The following is a 15910-nucleotide window of genomic DNA, read 5'->3' on the forward strand; positions in this document are numbered from 1 at the left end:
TTTCAATGATGGTTCTTCAGGGAATGCTGCTAGGTTGCCATCCAGAGAGGGATCCAGCTAATTGGTATCGAAACCATCCATGAAACCCTTCAACTTTTGGACTTGTGAGGTGCAACAATCAAAGCCCTGCACCACTAAGTCGGCGAATTTGATCTCTACAGTGACCTGAAATGCAGAGGACTTAAGGAATTCTTTGGCACCCTATAGTCAAGTACCCGATAAAAGCTTCATGTGATCCTCGAATGCCAGATACTGGTCGTGACCTTGATCGTGAGCAACTCCAACCGCTGCCTGTAGTCCTCGGAAGCAAGGTACTCTTCTCGCCCAGCCATGCACCTGCGAAGCCTTTGCCTTAGCTGATTCTTCGACAACAGCAACCTTTGATTGGAGTTCCCGAAATCATGCCTAAAGCGCGGCCTTTTCTTTCTCGTAGGTCACTAGTTTAGCTCTCTCCTCTTCAAGCAGCTTATCAGTAGCGAGCTTCTCATGTCACCAGTAGGTACACAACAATGAAAGTTGATGGCTGAAAGCAGAGGCCTAAATGCATTCAGTAAGAAAGACTTAGTTAGTCGGTCGATGGAGTACAATAAACAAATCATACTTCTTAAAGGAGTTACCTGGGATAGAGACTGAGCCAAATTCTACTCGACCCATATATGTGATAAGGGAGTTAGGAGAGCCTTGTCGCGAGGAAGAAGTGTGGACTTGTATAATTCCCACGAATCTTGGCCTACGTGGGTTTTCAGCACAGAACTCTGGGCAGAGATGGCCCAGTTGGGAATCAGTTTTTCACCTTCCATCTGAGCAGGTCTATATGAAGGTGATTGAAGTTCTACCTAGGCTTCTTTCCATCAGGCTATGAGCTCGTTGACGACTCTTAAATTCTCTTCTTCCTCGGCCTCTGAAGCAGCAACCTTAGTCTTCTTGTGAGAGGGTTAAGGGTTAGATTGCGAACTCCTATGTTTTCTTTTAAGTGCTACAACGACCTCCTTACCTTTTGATCTTGTCCTGATGAGCAGCTCAGGATCGGAGTCCTCATTAGATCCTTCAGCTAATGGAGAATTGTCTTTAGCCGCTGGGTCGCTATCCCCACTAGCGATCTCAATAGGGCTTATGTCATGCGGACTAAGAGATCGGCATCTGAGCTCGCAATCTCCCTGCGACCCTGCGACATCTTCAGCGGGGGCAAAAGGGGGATGCAAGGAGTTGGGTTGAGGAGTAACTAGTTGTTTAGCCTTCATGGCGCGAATTCTTCTTACGATACGAGCTTCCATTATGATAGAGGCTACAAGAAAAAAGAAGTTATCAATCATCGTAACATATAAAAATAGCATAAGGGGAATAAGAAAGAAGGCTAATCACCTAAAGAACCATGGACTTGGATGGGTGTCGGACTGAGACCAGCCAACTTCAAGGCATTCTCCGATAAAAGTTGTTTGGCTTTATACTGATATTGGATAAGGTTGCTAATCAGGTTATCATCCAGCTCCACACCACGAATCTTGGGCTCAGGTTTTGAGTTATGCCATTTACAAGGAAAAAGCCAAGTTTGGTTAGGTGGGGGGCGGATAAAAAAGAACTTGTCTTTCCAGGGACCTACATTTGATTTTAAGTTGGCCACAAAGGCACAATGAGGTTTTGGCAGTAAGAAAAAAGCCCTGATCACCCGACCTCTTGGATGTCGTGAATTTGTAAGCGACCGAAAGTTGTTAAAATCCGGTTCAAGCCCCAGGTGGTTCATTACTATAATGAAAGCTAGAATGTGGCGTATGGAATTCGGAGCCAATTCCATCGGGCATATTTCTAACCTAGATAGTATCCAGGCAATGGGTCACGAAAGAGGGAAACGTAAACCCGCATCTAGATGAATTATAGAGATAGGACAACAACCTAAAGGAGGTTGGTTCACTCGATCAGAAGAGGAAAGAAGAATGATTTCAAAATTTTGGGGGATATGATATTTTGTTCCGATCATCGCGACAGTCATGTGTAAAGTACTTTCGATACTAAGCCAGGGTTCGTTGGTTAATAGTGTTTCATGTCGTTTGAGGGTTATAATAGGGGTTGCAACCTCTAGGTCATCCACATCTATCCTAGAAGGTGGGCCTACCTGATTTTTATGAGCTAAGGGCAAATGGGAGGTCGTAGATGAACTACTGGATGATCTACTCGATGAACTATCTGATGAACTATTAGAACTACTAGACTCAAAACTTAAAGACATAATTAAAACGAAAGAGGAGGTCACGAAGAAGTACCTGAATGAACCTAGACAGGGCAGATCGCACCTAGAGAGAAGTAGATCGCAAATGAGTGGCGAAGCTAAGGTTAAATTCTTCCCTATTTATAGGAGTAAGGTCATGGAGATGTGAGCCAAAATCAATGGCCAGATGCTAAGGGAGCAAGGATGACCTAAAGGTTGAGATCGAATGACTTTTCAACTTCTCTTATCATGCTCAACACACTAAGAAGAAGTGGGGGAGTAATGATGGGTACAATCCTAATTTTGTCTGGAAAAGACCGTTTTGCCCCTAAAAAGCCCCCAAATTACAACTTCACCTGGAAGAGTCGCGTCTTCCTAATCGGGTTGGGTCCAACTACCCGACCCTGGCAACCTAGGATACGAGGAAGACATCTTTTGGACAACAGAATCCTCCTGTTTTACGCTATAAATACTCCATGCTCAGTGTATTTATTGTACGCCCCTTTCTACTATTCTTTACTTTAGATCGCTCAGGCTCGCTAGCTCGACAGCGACCTGCTTAGACAACCTTGACACCAAGAACTCACTTAAGCATCAGAAGGTTTTAGTTGGGGACTACCCCAACAAGGCTAACGATTTGCTTATCTTTTCTTAGGTCCCTCACATTAGTTTGGGAGAGGAAGCGACCTCGAACTGCTTGGAGGACTAGTTCATCCGACTACGGAGGTCGCGCAAATTTCGATCCGGATCAAATATGAGTTCTAAGTTTATAGATAGAGAGTACGAAAGGAAGACTCCTTAGTAATGCCTCAAAAAATTTTCAAGTCCAATCAACTGCTAGTACCATTTCTCCCCAATTATTTATATGAACCAAGCATGCATGACTTCCTTGAGACTATAAATCACAATAATCAGAACATAGATGATTTTAAGAGAAACTAGTGAAAAGGATAAGTACAATTAATGCACAATCATCGAAAAACCAAAAGAAGTAAAATTAACACTCATAGGAATCCAATATTGAAATTAAAGCAAGATATATATATATATCATAAAAAACATATAAAATCATCGTGTAATAGTTTTTCGCCCCTCTCAACTGAATATATAAATCAACAATAGTTCATGTGCATCCTCGGCTTCGTCAACTGCTTTTAGTGCTGATTGTTAGTATATGAAGCAATATTCAAAAGCGAGAAGAAGGAAAGTTTGTAGGAAGAAGGAAGTTTGTGAAAAGAAGAAAGTGGGAAGAGAAATGTTAAAAAGATATGTGGAGTAGAGGTTGAGAGGAGAAAAAATTGCAATTATAAAATGGTTCTAAAAAAATATTAAAATTATTATCGTGGAAATTTCTTTTTTGAAAATAATGAATCAGTTAAAGGAAAAATAAGGGGTAAATTAGAAAAATCAAGAATTGGTACGATCAAAGGTTTTTCTTTTATAATAGTATAGATTTTAATGTATTTGATGTAATTTATATATTAACATAGAATACATATTCAAGAAATTGTAGAATCTAGACCTTCATCTTTTAAAAAATTAATATCTAGTAGCTAACATTAACTGATTAGATCTTACGGCTTTTATATACACCCAAAAGAGATTCAACGATCATTAATGTGACGTCCATAAGATTTTATACATAAATGAGAGACTAATTGATAATAATTAAGAAATTTATAAATTTAATCATAAATAACTATAGGTTGAAATTGAAATATATGAAAAGTTGAAGGGAGTAAATTAGAGCTTTATAAAATATTTGGGGGCAAAATTAAATAATAAAAAAATTAGAGGATGTAATGGTCATTTACATAAAAAATTAAAATTTAATATATATATATATATAAGAGGGTGGAAGTGACATGGGAGCAACCCACCGCCTCACCCCATTTAATATATATATATATGTGTGTGTGTGTCCACCCTTTTAAAATACACACAAAATACAAAACATATACAAACTCACACACACCATAACGCACGCAACACCTACACAGACATACTAATGCGAGAGGAAAACGAGTAAGAAAGTTTTTTATTTTAATTTTTGGATAAGGCAATTTTAGTCCACTGATATTAATCATTTTTTGTTTTAGTCTAGTAACTTCCTAAAATTTCATTTTAGTCCTCTAATTTTAAAGATGTTCAATTTTAGTACACAAGTGGCCAAAAATTTTGAAAAGCCATCGCAAAATGGCACACGGCCATCACGTAATAGTTTTAATTGGGGAAATTGATTTTATTGGCCATAACTTGCTTACATGGCAATGAAATGGATTTACAAAAAAAAAAAAAAAAAAGATTGATGTGGATTTCTTATCCACATCATCTGATGACATGGAATTGGTGGTATAATAGGGCACTAGCTGGCTTTATAAGTGCAACCCCTTCGGTTTGCCCCAAATTGAATAAGAACCCTAAAAGCCCCATTTATGCAAGCAACCACAAAATTGAAGAGCAATGTTGACGGTAACGAGCACGATGAAGTGAAAATATCGAATGGCAGTCGTGATGCGTATGTCGTGGACGAATGAGAATCTGGGAAGGAGGTTTCTTTCATGTCAAAATTACAAGATAAAACTTGTGCTAATTTAATTTAAAATTCTAGTTTTTAAAATGAAAATTTAGTATTTTTTTTTTTTGGGCAGAGAGGAGGGTGTAGGTTCTTTTTATGGATGGACCCTCCAATATGTGAAAGTGCTAGGGCCATTATTCCTGAACTGTTAAGAAAAATCAACACTTTGGAAGGAAATATTGAAGCCATGCTCGTAGGAGCAACCGTAAAATGAAAAAAATTGATGATGGGTTTATTCTATTTTTTCCTTTTGTTGTTTGCCTTAGGTTTGGAAGTTGGGCATCTTCTACAAATTAATCTGCCATGTAGTGAAGAATGTTCTTGTTTTTTTTAGATGTGTAGTGTGTAATGGATTTTGTGCAATGGAATTGTTGTAATGTAATTGTAATTGTTGTAATATGTAATGTGTTTGTAATGTAATGAAATGAAATATCCCTGTTTGTAATGCAATGTCCCTGTTTGTAAATTGCCCATAAAATTATAATTGAAAAGAAAGCAGTACATGAAATTGTAACATTCACTTGTACATCAAAAGACTGGAAAATGACATTCAAAAGCCAGAAACGGTTGTGATTGTTTACAACAATTGATGTCAAAAGGACCACAAAATATTGTCATTGTCTACAAAAAATCTGGCTACAAACTAACTAATAGGACTAGACAAAGCACAACTATTAATGTCATCATATTCAACTAGCATTCTCAACATTAATAACTTATTTTATTGGTTTAAATCTAAAAACTTCTGCCCTATATCTTTGACTATTGGGTGAATTATTCAAGATTGTGGCCTTGTAAAAAATGATGGCAATATTGATCTGCCTCTGAAAGGTGGAGGTGCTAGGATTGTGACTCTTTGTTGTAAGGTTGACTGTTGGTTGGTCATTTGTAATTATTGAAACATGGATGGGCCATGCATGTACACTGGTGGAGAGGGTGCAACTTAAGGTTGCATTTGAACTTGTGTCAACCATGCTTCAGGTTGCTCCTCTTCAGTGTGCATTTGCAAGAGTGGGAGAAAAATTGTATGTTAAGTTCCCTGTAATCATAAATAAAAGTCCTTCAGCACTGAAATTCATATTATATGTGTGTAAAAATAAAACATCATGTGTATATGCACTTACAGTTGTTGTAGCCTGTTCCAATCCTTCAGTTTCAGATTTTGTTGACTATTTCATGTTGTCCCCTTTGAGTGTTCCAACTTCACTCCCTGCTTTACCCTGTTATATAAAGATGAAATTAGAATACTAAAATAAAATGGTTAGAAACAAAAAGATGGACATATACTTGATGGGCTTCATTTGCCACTCTTTCAGGACACTTGGCAGTATTATGTCCAGACTCTCCACAAGTGCTGCAATTTACTATTTTCTGATGTCTTTTGATTTTCTGCACCTGTGATTTCTTTGAATTCTTTTTCTTCTTGAAGATAGACTCATCACTCTCTCTTATTCTAGCCTTTTAGGGTCTGCCAATACCCCTTCCTAAATTTTGTTGTAAAGGAGGTAGATGCAGGACCCATACCACATTCCTTCATGGCTCATTGGTTGGATTCTAGGTGCATACACGTTTTTGTACGTTTTTAAACTGTAACATTCATGGACATAGTCTACAAGATCGTGCTTTAGATGACAAATATCATATCAGGCATGTTTGCAGGGAATGCCCAATAACTGCCCATTTCCTACAGCTGCAACTTTTTTACCCCAAATCCAGAACGTTGACGCCCATCAAAACAAGAAACTTGGTACTGTTGATCATCAACTTTAATTGGCATACAATCAGAAATCTTGTTTAATTATTTAATCAGAAACCTTTGTATCTACACAAAATGATGGGAAAAAACTACAAGAAACTTACGGCATCGAGGAGGAGACATACCCACATGACTTGCATGCCTTCTGAACGCCGTCATGCTCTAACCAGTGCTTCAGTTGGCTTGAATTGATCTTCTTCACAAAGTTTTTATTTAGGAGTTTTTATTTTAGAAGGCTGAAGATCGAAGAGGACTTATGGCAAATTTGTGTCTGAATACTCACGTGTATTGGGATGATCTTCTTTTTTCCCCTTAATTCCATGTCATCAGATGATGTGGATAAAAAATCCACAACAATCTTTGTAATATTTTGATTCAGGGATGTCATAGAACACGATAGTTATATAAATATGAGGAGTTTGATTAAATAAATTCTTCTGAGTTGGTTGATAAATTAAATATATACCTAGAAAGTTTAGAAAGTTTAGTTATTTAAAAGAAAATGGAAAAGAGGTTTGAAATCCAATACAAATAAAATATTAAAACCTCGGCGGAAATACATGAATATTATTTAAAATCTTATTTAGCATTTATGATATTCTCGATATATTGATTACACGTACGATACTTTATTATAGGACGTAACGATAAAATAGAGGATTGCGCAACTTTTTATCGTTTTGAAGTTTGAGGTAAGTATAGCTGATTGGATGTATGTATATGTATGGATATTATATATTTGTTTATATATTTTATTTTAAATGTTGATGATTTGTTTGAATTACCTTGATATTGTGAAATTGTTATTATATGTTTATCTGTGGTTATGTTGTACAGAAGTCAAATGAATGACTATGTAATCGTATAATTAATTATTGAATGAAACTGAATGAGGAAGTTATTGATTAGGAAATATTATTAAATGAAATTGGATGATAAAGTTAATGTTGTTGATATTGCAAATTGAAATAAGAAGATGGTTTATCTTACTGAGTGGCATATTGCAATGACTTATGATAATAAGATTAATGATGGGTTGTGTGTTGTCATTGTTCAACGAGAATGACGTGGCATATCATAGAAGCTGTGTTCTATGTGATATGATTGATGGTGGAATATATACGAGCTGTGTGTTGTGTGATATCATTGATGATGGAGTATCATATGAGTTGTGTGCTATATGATATTGAGAAAAAATGATGACATATTGTGAATGAGGTGATGATAGCCAGCAAGGACCATTGGGTGATGTACACCAACTTGAGTAAGCAGGGGTTTAAGAAAATACACGATAACATCAGATATTATGTCATAGACTGAATTATGATTGTGGATATGTGTGACTTCTTACATATGTTGTTATTATATGACGAATATTTGTTGATTGGTGTGATTGCATTATATTTGACTTGTTGCATATGTATATATAAACTGATTAGCTATACTTATTCAATAGACAACTCATTTCTTGCTACATATTTTTCAGGAGATAGGTCACATTGACTAGTCAAATTGGATTTTGAGCCTTGCCGTCACTCTTATTAGATGGGTCAGCTGTGACATCAGAAGCGGATACTTTTGGCTATGTGCTTATTAAATATACTAGTCTTTTATCGGGTTTGCATTTAAAACATTGCATAGCTGGATATTTCACAATTTTTAGTTGTGTAAATGAGTACATCTGAGAGAGTAAATATAAATTTTGGCGATGCCTATTATTTTGATAAAAATATAATTCACTTTATGGTTAAATGAAAATTACTTATAAAATAGGTAGTAATTAATAAAAAAGTATAAAAAATAATAGTAATTAAGTGTAGTGCTGTCAGAAGTGCTAGGATTAAAATAAGAAATAGTACATAACAAATAATGAGATAATGATAAATCGACATAAAAAGTAACGACATTAGATATATCTAATGGAAAGGGTCATATGGGTAACACGGGACTTTTGCTTATATTTTTAACACAGGAATCTTTTGCAAATATTTGATAATACATAAAGATTTTAAGCAATTTATCCCCCCCCCCCAAAATATTGTGACTTAGTTAGTAAGGAGTGACGCGAAATAATTCAAACTTATTGTAACAAAATAAATAAAATAAAGCCCTAGTTAACTATTGCTTTGTGTCTGACTTTGTTTTTAGATATATCAAAATTCATAAATAAATATAATTTTTATATAAATAAATAGGATAAAAAAATTATTGACACAAAACTAAAGTTGAAATTTCTTTTGACATTCACAACTGTTTGTCATATACACCGAGCTACATGAAATAAATTTCGGGAACTCCACAAAAAAAATGGTTAATTGACTAAAGTTAGAAGTAAAAATATTCTTAAAAGCGTACTTTAACAATATCATCATGATTTTCAAAATCATGTACAGTAGCAATATCAAAATAAATACGTTGGATAGTGGGGTATTAAGCTAACTCTTGGCTAAATCTTAGAAATCTCAATGCTATAAATCCTTTCAAATGCTCCTAATTGCAATTAATCTTGCTAACCTTTCAAAATTGGCATATTTTTTTTTATTACGAGGACCCAAATTACTACTCTTCAAACTTATAAGACTAATATTGGCACCATCTCAATCACAAGACTAAAACTCAGAGAATATAATTTTATGGGGAGAAATATTTTTTTAGTCCATTAAGTTTGCCTGCTGTTAATTTTAGTCCATTAAGTTTGCGCATTTTAAATTTGGTCCACTACTTGAAAAATTGCTTAAATTAAGTCCACAAATAGAATTTCGGACAATTTTACTCCTACATAGGTTTAAAAGAGCATTTTTGTCCATTTGTACTCGATTAGTATTTTTTTTGCATTTTATCCTCCATGCTCGCCTAGAATGGTATCAGAGCCTAGGTAGGTTTATTGAAGAAATATTGGTTTTTATTTTACATTTAGATATTTTTCCACTAATGGAGGAGATTGTTCAAGAATTTGGAACCAAACGAAACTTCAAGTTGCGATGATAATAGGGAATATTTCCAGATTCTGGAAATACAACGAAGGGATTTTCTTTGGAAATTTTGGGAAAATGTGACAACTGTCTGTATAGGATTGACACAAGTGTTCGCATCCCAGAGAAGAACAAGAATGGATGAGGAATTTCCAAGTCCGCCAGATGCTACTAGGAAATGTAGTAAGGCGTTTACACTCTACTGAAGTCCATGGTAGAATCCCAGCCAGGAGAAACGGAATGCGTAAATTCCTACACCAATACAATTTTAAAATTATGATTAAAGGGGCTGGCTGGAAAGAACTCGAGCAGGATACCTCAAAGATCTCCCAAGATCTGAGAGAAATTCAAAAGACAGTTTAAGACTATGGACATAGGTTAATCTACATATCTATTAAAATAGAGACTTTGAGCCAAAAAGTGGACGAGATCTTTAAGATCCTTCAAGATCTACACAAGGATCTTACATATCTGAAGACAAAAGTTACAGATCTAAAGAGAAACCAAAGGGAAAGCACTGAGACATCCAGATCCAGCAAGAGCGAATCAGGGATGCCCTTGGACTAGTATCCTTCCTACATTAGAAGGGAAAGGCAACAAAAATTTCAAAGCTGAAAACAAGAGACAATCTGATCGTTGAAGCTATCAAATCCATAAAAATAATGGAGGTAATGAGGCCGGATCTATCAGATCTACAGGAATATATTAGTTGAATCCTTTTCTTAATTTGGGATTGTGCACTTAGTCAATATTCAAACCCATGAGATCACTCCAATACTACCAACGTCGGAGGAATGTACAGGTTCTAATGATCATCCGATTATCCAATGGGAAAGAGTACGAATTTTCATACTAACGCCACCCCGACATTCATGGGAATTGGACTAAAGAGAATCTAGGGAGAAATCCAAGGAGAGTGCCGAAAAATACACCTTGGATGAGGACCATGCTCCAGCCCTTGCATCTATACGGCGCCATACTCAACCTGGATGTTATCGACTTCCAAAACATCGAAGAGCTAATAGATGAGTGGGTTGCAGTCATAAAGACAACGACAACTACACTAGAACTTGACAAATAAAACTTCATACAACTAATGAAAATAAACTTGGAGGGTTCTGTGAAGATCGTATGAGATAATACCCCAAAAGACACCAAAACCAGTATCCTTGTCGGAGATTCAAAAAGCGCAATAGCAGATTGGCTAAGATGACTTATCAAGATACACTTCATTGAAAATTGATACTTTGAAGGAAGTAAAGCAGAAAAGGCTAGAAAATATGCACAAGCTCTCTTTGACCTTGAATTAAGGAGTATTTGCTCAATATATGAATATATCTATTGGTTTCGCAAGTATTTCTTCCAGAGTGGAATAGCACCAGAAGTAGCAACTCCAATGTTCTTTGCAAAGATCTGCAGTTCATGGAGGGAAATATTGATCCAGTCATACAAAGTACCTGTAGAATAGTTAGATTCAATTGCAAGAAGGATGTGTTTTCTTAAAGACAACCTGAAGAAATGGTGTTATCAAGCATCCATCCAGAAAAACATGAAGAGGCTGAGAGGTAAGATTAAAAGAACCCCTCTTTGCTGTGATAACAATGATTTTCCTATAATTATAGGACAATCAACCGAGCTAAGGAAGAGGAAGAAGCAGAGTAGTGATTCCTACCATAGGAGTTCTGGTGGTCCAAATCAAAAGCCAGATCATGCAAATCTGGACAGAAGACAGGACCAACAAGTGCTTCATCCCAAGGATGTAGACAAACAAATGCAAGATCATAGGAAGAACCCCTACAAGAAGAGCTTGCAAATGAGCCCACACCCGAGCCAATGAAAGTTTCAAGGACTACAACTGCTGGATATGCGGAGCAAAAGGTTATATATCTCCAGACTGTCGGCAGAAACATGGTGAATTAGAAAATATAATGCCACGGATGGTATCCTAAGCGCAGTCTACTAAGGCGATTTGGTACCTATCTACCAATTCGAAGATCTTCCTTTGGATGAAAGTGTATATGAGGAAGAAATAGAGACTGATTTTAATGGATCTTCAACTGAGTTAGAATAACTAGAATGAGGGAGATAGGCTTCAAACCTCTGAAAATCTATCAGGATTTCTTTCCAAAATGACGGTGTCAAACAAAATCATGGAATGACTCATGAGCCAAGATTCCAACCTCAGCCCATACAATGGTTTTAGGAATGGAGGAATTGCGAAAGTCCTCAACCAATAGAATTGAACCAGAGAAAACATCACATAATCTATAAAGTAAGTTCAGGTGAGTTTGCTATTTCCATGAAACTTACGGGTAATATGATGGAAATACAACTTATTCCTAAAGAAGAAATTCTTGAAGAGTTAAGAGGCTCAGAGAAGAAGTAACTACTATTATGAAATGGATCCACAAAGGAACTATTGAAGTAGTAATAAAAGCAACATTCAACTAAGAAATTGATTCAAAAATACATTTGTCAATAATGGATAGAAGAATCAATAACTTAATAGATTGTTATTTTAGGACAATGATATGTAATCTATATGCAGAAAAATTAATGTTTGAAATTCATATAGTTGTTAAAAGTTTTAACTCCTCAAGGAGATTAGAGTAGATAAGGTAAAACTTAGATGCCCTAAAGGATGGAAATAAATACAAGTTATATTTGACATCACTATGGAAGAAAACTTTTTCCCTTGTGATGACTTATATTATTTACAACAAACTGTTATTGATAGATATGATGGCATGTTAAAAAATGACAGGCCATGAAATTCTAGTTTCAGGTGTTGCAGGACGAGAAAATAGGAGTATGACTTTGGGTTTAAGTTTCCTCAAAGATCAGAAACCATGGGGAAGAAAAGGTAAAGGTATGGAATTCAGTCTTGATGGTGTTACCATAAGAATTGAATGACTAGTCCTTTTCTATATACATATCTATTGGTATGCTATATGACCAATATAAGACAAAGTATTTTGCAGCTCATATTAAACCAGGATCACGGATTTGCACAGCAAAACCTGGAGTTTTCCCTAAAGAAGCTAGGGAAATCTTACCCGTTATTGTGGGAAGGGATTTTCTGCAGAAAATCCTAATACTTAATAAGGGAATACGAGAAGAAAGAATCATTATTGGAGGAGCATTCGGAACACCCTGGTTTAGGGTAGAAAAACCTCCTATCTACTTTCATGATATAGGTGCAGATATCTTGCTTGGTAACAATTTCATCCAAACATTTACAAGATACATGCCGGATTATCAAAGGAATTTGTTAATTTTTACTATTAACTGTGGTACTGATATACAGGTTTTTGCGAAGAGAAAAGCATTTAGTAGGATACAACCTATAAATTTTGGAAACAAATGTGGTGATTATGATGCCAAATTACTCATTATAAAATACAGGATAAGAGAAAATTTGGTAAAACTCTTTTATCTTTCAGGCAACACGGGCTCATAGATAGTGATAGCTTCTACAAGGAATTTGAAGAAGAAATTAAGAACCTCAAGAAAGCATTGCATGAGATGAATTCGCTAGATATTAGCAAAGAAAGCAAGATCTCTCTTGATAGAGTCAAGAGACTTATCCAGAGGAATTTTAGCGAAAACCTTCTGAAGGTCAAAGAAGAATGCAAATATGAGTATGTTCTATACAAACCTATCAGATGAACATTGAGGATAAGAAAGATATGCAAAAGATTATCAAAGAGCATATCAATCTTCAATAAGGATCTTGCAAGATACAGAAAGGATTTCTGACCACTTTTGAAGAAAGTAAAAAGTTCAAAGTGGAAATGGGAGGAAATTCACACTCAAAGGGTTCATGAGCTAAAACAAGTTTGTAGTAACCTGCCAAAACTTGTCATACCACAAGATTAGGATGAATTGGTCGTCTACACAAACGCCAATGACTATAGATGGCAATAGTGCTCATGGAAAAAACTAGTACAGGAGAAGAACCTTGTAGATGTACAGGCGGGTTGTTTTCAGAACAATAAGCATAAGTTTAGTACATTAACGAAAAAGAGTTCTTTGCATCTTAAAAGGCTTAAATGTCCTTTATTTTTACTTGGAAAAGAATTCACATTAAAAGTTGATAATACTAATATTAACTTGAAAAACAAGTTAGAATTTAAAATTGAGAAAACTCATATTATCAGATGGCAAGTGAAATGCCAATATTATTGTTATAATATTGTTGTTGTAAAATCTAATTAGAATGTTCTTGTAGATTTCCTGACAAGAGATGGAGGCATTTGAAGCAAACTCTATCATGTTGGGGCTCAAGCACCTTAGAAAAAATCTTGAACGGCTAGCGGTGTATGCTCAAGTAACCGGACAAATTCAAAGAGCTGATCTTGACATTGACTAGATTGCAGTAAGAAGTACAATGGTGTCTGCAACCTCACTACGGAAAGACCTACAAGAATCAATTCGGAAGACATCGCTCTTATGGATGACTCACGAGTTGAGGGAGCATGATGCACTACATGAAAAGGTGGGATATGACCGTTACAATACACACGACCTTTGTAATATTTTTGTAATGGATTAGAAGTGCTGACGTCATTGAGGGGGTAGTAAAAATATATTTGGTATGTAACTGTCAGAACCGTTACAATAGCCGTTACAAGATTTATGTGTGCCTAAAATCATTATAATTCATAGGTTGTTATTAATTATGATTTGGTAACGGCTCACTATTTTTGTAGCGGCTCACTATTTTTGTGACGACTTTTTGCTGAAATAAGGAGCCGTTACAATGACAGTGAAAAAAATCACGGGAAAACATACTAAAGGACTGTGTTACAGAAACCGTGACATTAGAGACGATTTTTTTTTTTGTAATGTCCATTACAAAATCCATACCAAAATAATGGCTTCATTTTCTAACGGGTAGTTTTCAACGACTATCTTAAGAGTTCCAAAGGCCATTAGAAAAGCCGCTATAAAAAAAGATATATATATGTGCAAGTTGTTTTCATTTCATTTCATTAATTTTATTTTTACTAAACACACATACTTTCAACACTCTGATTTTCATGCATATGCATTTGATTAGCTTGTAGATTATTACTCGAATTTTGGACCGTCAACTAGTGTTGATCATCGTTTAAGTTGGTTGACCAAGTAACAGAGACTAATTTAATACTTTATTCTATTTAATTAAATTAATTATATTTTACTCATTTTAGTTTTATAATTTTTTATTAATCTTATATCTCATGATAATTATATGTATTCTCCTAAATAGTATAGTGTAATATTTATAAATTTATAGGTCGTCAGATTAGAAAATTAATTATATATATATGTGTGTGTGTAAATACAGTGATATATATATCATCATGTTACGAGAATTCAGGAGATGGATGTGTAATTAGAACCTCCTAAGGAGGACAGGTCTTACACCAGAGTTTGAGAATGGGCTTAAAAAACTTTCATAGAAAGGGCAAGGGGCCAGCACCGACATATGGATGGAGACAAAATTAGGTGTCTTTGCCAAAAATACAAAAATTCAAAGTTAAGAACACCCGACAATGTCAGTTATCACTTGTGTATGCGAGGGTTCATAGCAGAATATTATTATTGGACTTCTCATGGCGAGGAGAGGATGCAAGAGTACTTTGAGGCTATGACTGTCCCTCCAGTGCCGGAGGAGCAAACCCCAGCTGCCCATGTCAAGGGTAATTATTCACATTGGGGTGATGAACAACATATAAATTGGGCGTAGAGGATGGTTTTTGATGCAATCAGGTCGAATTAGTTTTCTTCTTCACACGATGGTGTGCCTGATGATGGTATGAGGTCCTGCCCTATTGATGTCGGTCCTAATTCATATTATTATGACGGTGACCCCTATGATTATGAGTTAGGATTGATAGATCGATTTTATGTAACTGTTGCACCCAATCTTAATTGGCATCTATTATTGAGTTGGTGGATATCAAGGTGGATGGCAATATTTCTGAGCGATCATATGATCAAATATTCCAGTGGGCTAATAAAATATTGCCCCCGGGTCACACCCTGCAGAGATATTACTACAGCATGAAGAAATTGATAAAGGATTAATCGATGCATGTAAGAATGGTTGCATGTTGTATTAGAAGGATGACGTCGATTAGGAGTACTGCAAGTTTTGTGGAGACGCTAGGTACAAGCTGACTCGAGAGCAAGACCCACGCCGCAAGAAGTCCCCGTATACCATCCTTAGGTACCTGCCGTTCGTTTACTCCTCGTCTGCAGAGGTTGTATTTCTTCAAGGACAACTGTCGAGCAAATGATGTGGCATGCCACACATCAGAGGAAGGAGGGGTCAACATGTCATCCATCCGATGTCGAGGCTTGGAAGTATTTTGACCGGACGTATCCTGATTTTATAGAAGAGTCGCGTAATG

Source organism: Sesamum indicum, linkage group LG8, assembly GCF_026168435.1.
Source record: "Sesamum indicum cultivar Baizhima isolate 11 linkage group LG8, ASM2616843v1, whole genome shotgun sequence".
In the NCBI taxonomy this organism is placed as follows: domain Eukaryota; kingdom Viridiplantae; phylum Streptophyta; class Magnoliopsida; order Lamiales; family Pedaliaceae; genus Sesamum; species Sesamum indicum.